The 13265-nt window shown below is 41.6% G+C and overlaps 1 long non-coding RNA gene across 2 annotated transcripts in view; it reads left to right on the forward strand.

The window, feature by feature from the left end:
• The first annotated feature begins 8367 nt into the window (after nt 1-8367).
• The window catches only part of LOC108449397, a 12028-nt gene continuing 7130 nt past the window's right edge, over nt 8368-13265 (forward strand). For both annotated transcript variants that reach the window (XR_001865575.1, XR_001865577.1), the window contains exon 1: nt 8368-12865. This is a non-coding gene — a long non-coding RNA (uncharacterized LOC108449397). The remainder of the gene's footprint in view (nt 12866-13265) is intronic.

A 13265-nucleotide genomic window follows, 5' to 3' on the forward strand; every position in this document is an offset into this window, starting at 1 on the left:
CCTGAGAGGGTAGTCATATTTGGTTTAGGCATGTGATAGCTTTATAAAGAAGCTGTTTAAGTCCTCTGTGTGTTATTCGATATAAATTCTCTAAATAGTTCATCTTTTTTTGTGCCTAAAATCCAGTAATGTGGGAAAATGTTTGGAATATTTGTAATGTAAACTAGCCAATTGTAGAGCAGTTGTTTAGGAAAACAATTTTCAGTATGGAAAAAAAGAGAATTGCTATGTACATTATGTTGTTGCAGCACTTCTTGAACTCTGTGCTGACTGATTCTAATATATAAGGAAGTCAGTAAAACTCAGGAATTTGTACTGTACAGTTTGAAGCCATCAGAACCATTAATTATTGCCAAAACAAGTTATTCTTTATCCCATCGTCTTTCTTCCACAGCAAAGACTATAATGTCTTTCAACTCAAAAGCAAATATAAATCTTGGTCTCAGCTCTTTTCTCCATGCACACAGCTTGTATTTTTCCTTTGATTCCTTGCACTTCCTTTATTTTTCTCTTTCAATATGTTGCCTTTATTCTCTCTCATGGATAATCCAATGGCAGAAGGAAAAGTTCTGTAATAAGTGCCTGGTCTGGCCAGCCATAGAGTGGCAGGGCCTAAGCATTTTGCTGTGTTTCCTCCAGTGGCCACAGAAGAGAAAGTAAGGCTGGTACGATTTCATCCAGTCTTGCCAATGTAAATCTTCGCATTTTTGCAGACTTTGAAGTCAATTGCTGTCTTACACAGTGCTAGCTTTCTGAAGACATTTTAGACTCATGGGTAAAACAACCAATCAAGAATACGTATTTCCATAATAACTGTATCTAGCAGATTTCCAAAGCTTTCATCAAGGAGGCAATTAAAAAAAAAAGGGGGGAGGGGGGGAGGGGAAGGGGTAGGAGGGGAAGATAGGGGGTTTTTTTAGGTTTTATTTTGATTCTCCTTTCAGAAAGACAGCCAACATCTCTGGCTGTTGCACTGTCTTAAAAGGTCATAGCAGAACCAAGGAATGGAATGACGAGACCAAATTGCTCATAGCATTCTAGTTTAGAAATCACTGGAAGGCTTCAAAGATAGTGATGGAATCCCATTTATTTTATTGAGTTCTCAAGGGAAATTGTATTATATCCTTTGTTTCATTTTTTATTTTCCCTCACTAACCATGGCTATTTAAAGGCTTCTTAGCTACACAGCATCACAGAATTACTCTAGGAGTGGTCATTGTTAAGGAAACTTCCCAGTCTGCCCATTCATGAGAATCCCTGGCAGTCACACTCCCAAGGACAGTGACTTTCACTGCTGGGACCGAAGCCCCTTCAAAAGGGTGGCTCGAGGGAGCTGACAGATGCCCCACTTGGCTCCCCACACGTCCCACTCACAGTCAGACCAGGTTTCCTCACCAGTTCAGCCCCAGCTTTCCCATGGCAGAGTCTCAGATGTCTCATTCCATGAAGTCATTTATTCACAGTGCAGCAACACAGACACAGCTTGATCTGCTGCCTCTGAGGAGGGACCCCCAACGATGGGCCCCCTGAGCTTTTATCCCCTCACAGTCTACCTGGGCACAAGTCTTGCAGTTCCTCCCTAGTCTTTGGCTCCTGCCTCCCTCTCCATGTCCATCCATCTCACTGGCTCACCAGTCTTCACCTCCTTTTTTATCCCAAAGGTCAGCAATTCCTGCTCCTGCTGTGTTTCTCAGTGTCCTATCACCTGGCTGGTGTCACTGGCCTTCATGGGATAACAACCTTTGTTATCCTAGAGGTTGGCTGTGCCTGGCCTCTTGTCCCAGGGTCTTGCACAGAGCTCAACCCACATTTCAGACCTCAGTCTGCAGCTGCCTGGGCCAGGTGGGCTCCTCAACAGTCATATTGACCTTGTCCTCTTTGGAGCAATCTGGGGCTCATAGAGGAAGGACACTCATGTGTTTGCAGAAATGCTGTACATCTATTTCATGTTTTCCTGTGTTCCTCCTATACGATGATAAATCGTTAAATCTCAAAAGCTAAAAAACAGCAGATGAGTGTTTTCTGACCAAAGTCATTAAATTTTTTTAAAAATTTAAAATTACTGACTATGCTGTTGATACCAATTCAGGTGCCCTTGTGTCTAGACAAGATAGCTGGAGGTGTTTAAAATAATTCTGAGGAGTGATTATGGGAAAGTAAGGAGGCAAAACCATGCCATGTCAGGGAGTGGGATGTGTGAAGTGCAGCGGTAATAATCATGGGAAATATATTGACTGATGCTTCTATGTCCAAAGACTTGAATTTCAAAAGAATAGGAAATTTTCACAACCTGTTTTATGTTTTCCAACTCCACTCTTTGGAACCCAGAAAACAATTGTGAGCTTACCATGAGAAAACCCATGTGTTAGCCCTGACCAGAGACCTGGGAGCAGGTTTGCAGAACTCAGATAGTTGTGACTGAATTTAAGCTGTGGGGGCTTGGTTATACCGAACACAAATTTAAAGTGTTAGAAACTCATTCCTTTTTAAATTTGATTCCTATTTTGAGACGGATGAAAATGTATGATTATTTGGGTGACAAGACCTGTTAATAATAGAATAAATGAATGACCCCAGGGCTGTCCAGTAGCAAATAGTAGTCTGGTCATCTGTGATTCTTGTTACCACTAATACTGTGGTTTCAGCTTGCTTTCAACTCAGGCACAACTTTGATAGATAATATTTTCGGAAGGAATTTTTTTGGTGGAAACCTGAGGTATCTGCATTCTTGTCAGTGCTGTGTTTCTGCCTCTGCATAGACATTCTATTCAAGATGACGGATATTCCTTTCCCAAATCCAAAGCACAGTGTTTCTTTGCAACAAGCAATGTTTCTCCTGTGTGTAAAACCAGAGCTTCAGGAAGTATATTCTAGCACTAGTGCGACTTTAAGCTGTTTATGTTCAAGGTTGACGGTCTGTCTTCTGCCGCACAGCTTCTGGATTGTTGGTCTTCCTTTTGTTTGCTAAGAACTGAGTTTCTCAGTAGGGGGTTCAGTAAAAACAAGCACAAAACAAAAAGCTCCTTCAGACTTGCAATGTCTTCATTTTTTAGGAAATACATAGGGTTCTGTAAAGGTACAAATATTGTATGCTGATCCTTTCTGTCGCTTCTCTTGTCAGAAAGCTTAGAAAGGGTGGCTCAATATTTGAACAAGTCAAAGCCTGTTTGCTGAAATGCTTGTGTATGAGTAGGGGATCTTCAACATAAGCTCCAATTAATATACAAATATGTTCAGCGTGCTTTTAGCCTGTATATAGACCAGAGGCAACCTTGTTTCCAGTGGGGGAAATGCCATTCCATCAGTTGCAGTCTACGTAGCTTGGACAATGAGGAATGAGTAATCTGCCATTCAAAGGAGAAAGCAAACAATGGGCTCATTCCTACATATTTTTATGTCACATAGCCAACAGAAACTGTATATCATGTAGCCAGAAAAGCTCCAAATGGCACCATTAAATCGAGCTGTGCTTTGTAAGCTGGGTTGCTGATTTCCTTAAAAAATATCAGAAATTGTATTCAGTTCCTCTGGTGCAAATCAGATTTAATATAATAGAAATTACTGAAGAGAGCAAAACTGGGAAGAGAATCAGTCTCTTTGTGTGGAATGGTGAATTACACCCAGACCATATTTTAAAATGAGGTCAAGTGATTAGACCAAAAACAGGATATGAAAATAAAATTGAAGTCGTTCTTTATTAACCGTGACCTCAGTAGTCCACAGTGGTTTGGCTTATTGATTTCTAATGTTAATGTGGTTTAAACTTCTTAGTAAGCTCTGAAGAATGTTCTTTCAACAGAACCATATCTATTAAATGAGTCATTTGCTCTTTAAAACTAGATAGCTTTACAGCACAGCATGCCATAAGCCTCCTAACGTCTCGCCAATTGTCCAGCAGGATTGTTGATATTTATACAGAGAAAGTTTAAAGGGATGCTGACAGGAGAGTTTCATCATCTGTAAACAGCCTTATTAAGGTTCATGCATAAAATCCTCTTGGATTTTTTTAACTGTGAATTCTTGCTATGACTGCGTGTCAGTGCCTTCCTTCCCAGCCTGTCCTAGTTTGTTATTGCAGAACAACCCAGTGTTGTTCAGCTGCTGATTATTTTTAGTTTGTTTGGGGTTTTTTTAATAAATCAAACATGAACTAGAAGAGAGTCTGAAAGAAACCTAAGGAGAGAGAGTGAAATCAATCTGCAGACTAACACAGAGGAGCATCCTTTTAAAATGTTTTTATAATGTCACAGACATGCTTTCATAATCCTCTTAGAGTGAAGAAGAGAGAAATTACTAGGCTTGCATATGTAACAGGCCAGTCTATAATTCCTGAATGCACCACAGTTTCTCTGTCACACCACGTGTACAACAAACTCCATTGCAGTGAATGGCTACAGTATGGTAATAATGATTTGTCCACGTTTTACAAGAAACGCTACAAATTCCCTCCATAAAAATCCCTATTTTTCATCTCTAGGAAAGTTATCAGAAATACCCAAGCTGCATTTTTTAGAGTGAAGTGGAAATATTCACTTACTGTTGATGGCATGAATCCCTTAGTCAGTGTTGTGAATGAGAGTGAGCATTCTAAGCTCATTCTAAGCTGTGCTGACACTAAATGCAGATGCTCAAAGGCATCAGACTTGCACATATACATGCACCTTCTCCGTAAAGGGAATATGCCAGAAATATCAAAAGGCTGTCTAGTGTCTAATACTTGATTTGGTCAGAATACAGATGAGAGCAAGGTGGTTGCTGACAGAGATACTCTGGTCTTCTGATGGAGACAGGTTGTTTTTACCCAATGTTCACAATCAAATCTTTTGTCCCCACCTATGAGGGCTGTTTTTTACCTCTTGCTCCTGTTGCAGAGCTTTGACCAGCTTCCTAAATTGCATGGTCCCATCTGGCACCTGAGAAAAGTGTCATTTTCCCTAGCATCTTGCAGATTATTTTGTGAGTCCTTTTGTTACAGAAAAATCTCCCATTCCTCTTATGAGTCCCCGGCTGGCCTACAGGCTCCCTGCTCTCTTTTACTCCCCTTCCTCCACTGGCTTCATCTGGCCCATGTGCTGCAGCTGCTTACCTGCACACTGGAGTAAAGCAGCCCCTGTGCTGTCCTCCTTTAGCCTTTCAAACTGTCCGCAACACACAGCACACATACACTCAACAGTGGTCAAACACCGGGTGCCACATCCAGACCCTGCTTTTGCCAAGACAGGTAGGAGCAGATGATCCTCGAGGTCACATCTAACCTGGTATCCTGTGAAATACAAGAGGTAATGTCCTCCCCACTTACCTAAGTGCTTTTGAAACATTTGCTTGTGGTCATATAATGATAACTCTGGACAGTCTGATGTTACCAGTACTGAGCACGAACTGTGGATCGCAGCTGGAAATGCAGGAAATAAAGTGGGTTTGAAAAAATGTAAACAGCTTTGTCTCATTAAAGTCATCTAAAGGGAGAAATGGCGCAAGAAACTTCAGATATTTTGAGGAAGGGCTTATTTCTTGGCCACATGATCTTCACTGGTTAAATCTGATTTTTTTGTTCTTTCTTTTTTTATGTATGTTTTTAGTTTTAAACAAGCTTTTGCCGAAGCCACGAGATTATTCAAACTCGACTGTAGAACTTTTTCTAGTGGCAGACAAATGAACTCAGGGTTCCTAGGTTATTTTGGAAGTAACCATAGGAGCTATATCTATATTTAAAGTGCATTAAATATTGTTTCTAAAGTCCAACGCCTTGGCCCGTACAGCAGAATAGCTATCCCTTTGAAAGTATATATAACTCCCAGTATATATTAGGTATTTTACTGTCTAAAAGTGCCCTTCTCTAAGAACCTTTGGGGCTTTATGTTCCAGCTCTGAGCAGGAAGTATGGAGAATTCTGGTTTATAATGAGGCTACTTTTTGTTCTCTTAAAATAATCTGATGACCTTAAACTTGCTAAAGCAACATTTCCAGAAAAGTGAGCACTCTCTTTCATCTCCAAGTGCATCTTCATCATTTGGTCTGTATGGATTTGGAAGGTTCAGAGTCCGTTTTTTCATACAGGCAGAGATATTTTTTCCTCCCCTGTGAGGAACCACATTTCCTTTTGAAGCTGTTTCATTTACTTTCAATTAACAGGACTTACTTATAATTTGTGACAGAAATTTTGGCTGGAAGGAATATCTGGAGGTCATCATGTCCAACCTCCTGAACCAGCGCTGCCACTTTACCAGGTTAGGTATGGCTTTGTCCAGCTAAGTCTCACAAATCTCCAAGGACAGAGGTTCCACAACCTCCCTGAGTACCCTGTACTATCTCTAAACTAAAGCTGGAGGTTTATTCTAATGTCTATCCCAGCCACAATCTGTGGATTGTCCCCCTTGCGATCAGCTGGCAGAACTAAAATTTTGGCTTGTTTCATTTGTGTGAATACCCCAAAAAATACTTGTAGACTACTACCCAATCATCCCTTAGTCTCTTCTTTATCAGATTAAACAAGATTAAACGATTCAATTCTCTCAGCTGCCACTTTTTGCCTTAAGGCTCCTGACCTTCTTAGCAGTTCTCTGATGCTCTCTCTCGAATTTATTATCATCTATCTCATACTGGGGGTCCAAAACTGAACACAGTATTCCAAGTGAAGCTTTACCAGACAGTTATTCACCTCAATTTTCCAGGGACATGCAGCATAACTGTAGTTTCTGCCCCGTTCCTTCTCTTTCCTACCAATCCCAATGCTCTTTGGAAATGCAACAATTTTTTTTTCCCTTTTGTTATATCTTTTTGTCTGGCTATGATTTGGGGAAAGGAGATGCTTTGCTATTGATGTCATCTGTGGAGGTGCCCACAAGGTCACCTTTGCAGAGACACACATACTGCTGATAGACACAGTCAAAAAGGTTGGTGTTGGGCAGAAGTTGAAGTAAAAACCACATATGTACACCTTCTGTGGGATCCACGTTTGCTGAAACTCCCCAGAGGAGTGTGGTTACTGAAAGGAAAATAAACTTCTCTAGTTTAAGGCTGTTTCCGAACATGCTGTTGCTATTTGTTGCAAATCCAAGAAGGATGCTTGGCAGCAACCCTCTTGCTTGTGTTTCTGCTACAGATTCTCAAGGAAGATCTGTCCGGATGAAGCCTCCTACATCTGAACTCATCATGTACGTTTTCTTAATAGCTGGAGAAGGAAAACAAGGGCTTGCAGAAGGTGGTTCAGCTGGACGATATCCCAGAGCTCCTCTGAAGTGAGTTACCCACTGACAGTTCCTTTCTTTCTCCCTTCAATACAAGAAGAGCACCAGAAAAGGAGCACAGGTGTGGAGTTCAGCAGCATAGTATGTTTTATGGAGTATTTAATTGTTCATTGCTTTGATGCCTTTGATGTTTAAATGAATGTTATGAAATTCCTGAACAAAATGCAAAACACCCTGACCTGCTTTAGCTACAAACTAGATCAGTGTTTGGATTATTTGAAGTCAGCCCTGTTTTGTGTTTGACACAAGGTATTGTCCCTTGAAGGTGAGTTTTCATTTTGAGTAAATGAGAACAGGAGATGTGAGATACACTCTTCCAACTTATCTTAGCTGAAACAAGTTTGAAGTATGATTGGATGCCTCAGTAAATGATATATGATCATCTGAAAACAGGTTTTTATAAACCAGGTTTTCTATCCTTTTTGGACGTGTTATTCTGAGAAGCAGAGTTCAGCTGGATTCCAAGCTGGTGTTAAAGTAAAATCTAGTGGAGGCTCTAAGAGAGTATCTAATAAACAAAGTGACTTTGAGCTCGGTCTACTAGTCTGTTTTTCTAGTTTACTTCTAGAGTAACTCAATTCACTTAACCTTGCTATAATTTATATTAGCTTCAAACTATAGCTGCTCTTTGTTGAATCAAGTCTTGTGTTTTGATCAAGATACAGAGAACTGTATTTTTAAAAGTGCTGAAGTCTTTGTTTGTTTTGGAAGATGTTAAAACATGTTAAAGAAAATTAGTTCTAGGCTGAATATTTGTATGACAAGTTCTGCCTACAGCAAAACTCTATGACTGAGCTGCAGATCTCTCAAAATGAGATTTCAAATTGGAATGTTTATGCAAGTCTTAACTCTTATGGTACCAGAATGTGTTGCCATAATAATAAGTGGAGTAACAGAGTGTTGTCACACTGCAATGAATTTCTGACCTCTGTTTCATCTTGTGAGACAAATTGATCCTCGAACATTAAAGCCATAAAGGATTATCTGAGGAAAAATGTTTTCTGGGTACTTGTAGTGAACCTCAGTATGCTACATGGTTCAAGTAAACAGCAAATTAATTCATTGTTGTGACCAGTTTGTAAATGAGAGTGCAAAAGCAAAGTGCAAAGCAGAAGCACCACCGAACAAAAAAATAGGCAATAACAGGGATTTTTTACCTCTGCCTTTGTCTTACACTCCACAGATAAAAATTTCCAGAGAGCAAAATGATACAAAACTCAATAACTCTGTGTTGAAATTAAATTCTCTGGTTATTTCTAACACACAGCAATGTGAAACAATGGAACATTTCTGGGTTTGCCCTCTCCAAAGTGAGCCACCTGCAGCCAAATACAGCAGTTGTAGAAAATATGTTAGGGAGAGTTGTGCTGTCTTTGTCACTGCAAGGCAGGCTGGTGCTCAGCATCCCTCTGGCTGTGCAGGAACTGGAGAGAAGGGGAGCTACTGAGATACACCATTGCTTTTGTGCCTCCGTAGCACCAACATACTGAATCATCTCTGGATCTTTTTCATACTTGGTTGATCATGTTACTGGAGTTGTTTGGATCATTCTTCAAGGTAATGGAAATTATGTTGGGGAACAGAGCCAGGATCACAAGAGCCAGGGCAGCTGAAAGAGCAACAGCTCTGCTTGCCTTCCCCTCTTCATGCCCTGGGCTTCCTTGCTGCAGCCTGGGATATGTGCCATGGACTGGAATCCCAGCAGGCTGGAGTGACTCACCCACCAACATGTCGAGAGGTTAAAGCTCACCCTCCCTCCCATTTATACCTATGGAAGATTTTGGCTGGGAATGTAGTTATTTTGACTTACTAAAATGGGGCTGTGCTTGAGGCAGGCCAGGCTGCTGCAGTTTAGTCTCCTTTCTTCAGAGTCTGGCGAGAACTACGTGCATTCCCTAAATAGAAACAGGCATCAAAAAGCACTGCCTTCAATCTGGAAGGAAACACCATCATGCTTTTGATGTAAACTGGTGCTGTGGCAGGAAAACTTGTCCAGCTCTGTGGAGCCTTTCTGTCACTCCCTCCAGAAAACAGAGGGCAGAGCATCTTTGTTATTGCTGATAGAGCCCATTACCCCAGAGGTGAATGTGCTGGTGCCAGGCACAAATGACCCATAATCCAACAGCCAGTATGGAAACAGTGTGTATGAAATCCCCTGTGAAGAGACCATATTTGTTTCTCCAAAATTAGTTGCTTTTTGCAAGACTACTTTTAGCCTATAAAGTATTTCTTCTTTTATAAGTATTTCTCCAGTGGCTTACCCAGAGCTGGGTTTATGAGGGAATGCAGCAATTTATATGTCAAACCTCACAGGAGAATCTCCTTTTGGGACTATCCTGTATTTCGTATCATTTGACCTTCTTCCCATGTTCTCCACTGTTTCAGAGATGAAGGCCCTTTTGAACATACAGATCTCAGTGCCTAGATCTGATAACCAATGTAGGGAGGGTAACCTTGCATTAGGTGAATGTCTTCAGGGAAAACTTACATCATTTTAAGCAACTACAACTCAATGAGGTGCTAAAAGAACCAGGGGTTCTGTTGCTCTCAGTTTTCTCCAAAAATGTCTGGGACAGAGTTGGGAGTTTCAAAACTGAAGGAGTCTTTCTTTGCTGGTTCTGCTCACCACTTCCCAGAAAAACTTTCGCCTTTTGTCCTTACCCCTCAAGTTAAATCCCTGCACTCTTGGTCAGGTGATCTACTTTGATTCACTTGCAAAATGAAATCAATAATCTCATTTAAAAGACTTGCTGAAGGCAGGGAATCTCCCTCATATTGGACATGCTATCAGAGAAGAATCTTCCATTCTGGATGCAACCTGACCTCCATCCTGTAAGGATAACTAGCCTGAGAGAGCATGAGGGATTTAGAGGCAAAATCAAATGCGTGAAGAGATTGTGATAAGAGCTCTGTGCTATTACTGAGGAATTATTAGGATTATACCACATTTCAGCTTTTCAGTCACACATTTTTTCCACAGGTTTTCTAAATAATTGTGTTTGAGCCAATATACACAGGGTGATGTAAGGTACAGATGGATGAATGTGTTGATACACTGAAAGCATACGTAGCAAAAGACATGGTGTTTCTATTGCTTGCCTCATTACACACAGATGACAGACAAAGTCACAGTGTCTCTGTGAAATCATGACTTTCTTTGATTATAACTGAGAAAATGTCTGTTTCCCTTTCTCAGAAAGCTGTTTCAGGCACTGCTGCAGGAGAAACCAGCTGAAAGCCTGAATGTCATATTTTGGGTTCCTAGTGCAGAAACCTGTGTCGTTCTCCCCCACCCCCACCCATTTTGTTGTTAAGTACAAATATACACTGCAAGTCTCGTGGTAGAGGGGACCTGTTTTGAGAATGGGAAGTCACACTGTACCTGACTTCTAGTCTGTATCAGGTTCCAATCTTTTAGGGAAGAAATACAACAATTTTCCAAGGCTAGATTTGGGACCAGACATGTATATTTTATAATAATCCCTAGCAATATATCAAATGTCCTTTTAGATTTAGAGAGTGTAGAATTTCACAGAGTGGCTTCATCTCCTGAGGCCTTAAGAAGGGCTCTTTAACAGTCTTGGAGTAAGCTGCACCACTGCTGAGGGAAGTATGACACTCAAAGATAAAGGAGAGTGCAAGGAGAAAAAAACCAACTCTGCTCTGTGAATCTGTAAACAATCAGATTTACTGAGGTGCCACCTCCACCTCTCCAGTTATTATCTTGTGGGAGGGTGCAGGGTCCCATCCACACCCCATGCTGCATTTGCAGCCACACAATCCAAGTGGCCCCTGACAAGTAACTCTTTCACATTCATCAGCTACCAGATCTGAGTAGCCCTGTGCTGATCCTGAGAAGTCACCTGAAGCCTCATTGCACCTGATACAGCAAGAGCATTTGAACTCTGTGGTCCTCCTTGTCTAACCCCCACTGACTGTAGTGGAACTGGGTTTCCTGTTTGCTGTGACTTTGAGGTCGTTCATAAATAACATCGGTCAGGCTGGCAGCTGATGTAAGACCAGTAGAGCCACTGATGGGCAATGAAAGCAGATTCCTCAGTACAGAGTCATGGTTACATGTTCTCTGGATCTTCTGCAATGCAAACAGTCTGCCTTCATTTTGCCTGTTTGTAGGATGTTCATCTGGTCTTTTTTACTGAGCTGATGTTGACTTCATCATTTAAGCCACCTGCAAGAGTTGTGCACACGTGGGAAGGTCAGGGCAGCTTCAAAGGCAGCTGACTGTGAATGTCTAGAACTTTTTCAAAAATAGAAGGTAAAGGCTGGGGAATGCAAGTACAGCTACACAACAGGGAGGCAATGGAGAGCATGGGAGTGACAAGTTCTGTTCAGTTTTTCCTCCTGGAGCTCTGGCCTTATGTGTTTTTACAAAACAACCTCCCTGTTGGGAGTCCCATGTGGCTTCCCATCCCAGGTGGATCAGGCTGCGGCACCTCCCAGGAGCACCCGAAATGCAGATTGTCTTAGCCAGAGGTGACACAAGCACCATCACTGTGCATAAAGGCATACCAATTGCTGTTTTAAGAATGAAAAAGCAGTGACGTGACTCATTAACACCAGACACCCAGCTGGTTCCCAGAGTTATACCTCTTTCCTCAACAGCTGATTTCTGCTGCTTGAAGCTGCAGACAGCTGGGGTAGTGATAGTCCTTACATGAGTGCTGTCTCAGTGTTTTCTCTGCTTGTGCCAGAGCCCTAGACAGCCAGACCTGGGAGGGGAAATTGGATTAAACTGAGCAGGAGGTGGGGAGACCATCCTGCAGGCCAGAGCCACTGCCATCCCCATCATATATTCTGTTGACAGCCTGCTTCAAGCCTGAGGGCTCTCTCTCGACCCTGAAGAAGCCCTGAGTCAGATCTGGATAGTTCTGTTGGTCTGTTGTTGAACCTCAACCTGTTAACAGGTTCAGTGGCACTTTGATATGAATTGGAGCCAGGGAAATGTTATATTGAAATCTGTTTATTTCTTTTCTATGATGATAAAAGATGAACAATGCATAAATCTTTGTTCCCTCTCTAGTGCAGGAGGTTAACAACAAACTCAATTTCACCCGAGATCAGCCAAGAAGAAGCGGATTTTTTCCTTTGAAGCCTAAACATTGATCATGAAATAAATGATACTATTACTTTCTTCAGGTGCATGGAGGGAGTCTTTGTAGCCACAACGTAAGAGATGTCCTATTTTTTCTTGGTTATTTCATGTTGTACAAAGCAACTACTCCTATTTATAACGCGTGAAATATTATAGCCACTGGAGTTTTCTGCCTGGCTGATTCTGCATTAATTTACAATGAACATTAGTCTTGTGATTTATGGACTGCCAGATTCCCTGAGTAAAATAACTTCCTTGAAGAAAGCTTCTCACCCACAGGATGGCTCAGACAGACAGTTTCACTTGTCTCTGCCAGCTCCAGCCTGGGATCTTGAAAGAAGAAAAGGGGCAGGCAGGATGTGGCAGGTGAAAAAGCAATTTTTGCACAGCAGACGGCATTTGCTTTGGGTAAAAAGTCTAGCATGGGCTCACCCTTCTGTCTTGTTACTTCCAGGTGCCTCCCTTGGATGCATGGGGTCTGTCCAGCCCCAAAGAGAAACTACAGGTCTGTATTTATGTCTTCTGAAATTTTTGTATGGGAAAATTCATCAAATGGTTTGCACTTTATAGCTCAAGTGTTTGTGCCTGCTCTTCTTAGGAACTGGGGTGGAATGTCTCCAGTTGGGAGCTGGGATCTGAGCTCACTCAGGCATTACTGTTGATTTACACAGGGATATAAAAGCAGAGTCAGATTCCACAACTTGCAAATCCTAGGGAACTAGTTCTCTTATTTGGTTACTTGGTGTGGTGTCAGCATTGTGCTTTGAGGAGACAATAGCTTCAGAGGAGCATCACCCAAAGGAACTCCCTCTTCAGTGAACAATTTGGCAGGCACAACACCTTTGAAGACTTAATATTGTGCTCAGAAAGACAGTAACTACTTCTGGCTTGAGAATAAAGCACAG

Source organism: Corvus brachyrhynchos, unplaced genomic scaffold (genome assembly GCF_000691975.1).
Source record: "Corvus brachyrhynchos isolate BGI_N302 unplaced genomic scaffold, ASM69197v1 scaffold70, whole genome shotgun sequence".
Taxonomy (NCBI): Eukaryota; Metazoa; Chordata; class Aves; order Passeriformes; family Corvidae; genus Corvus; species Corvus brachyrhynchos.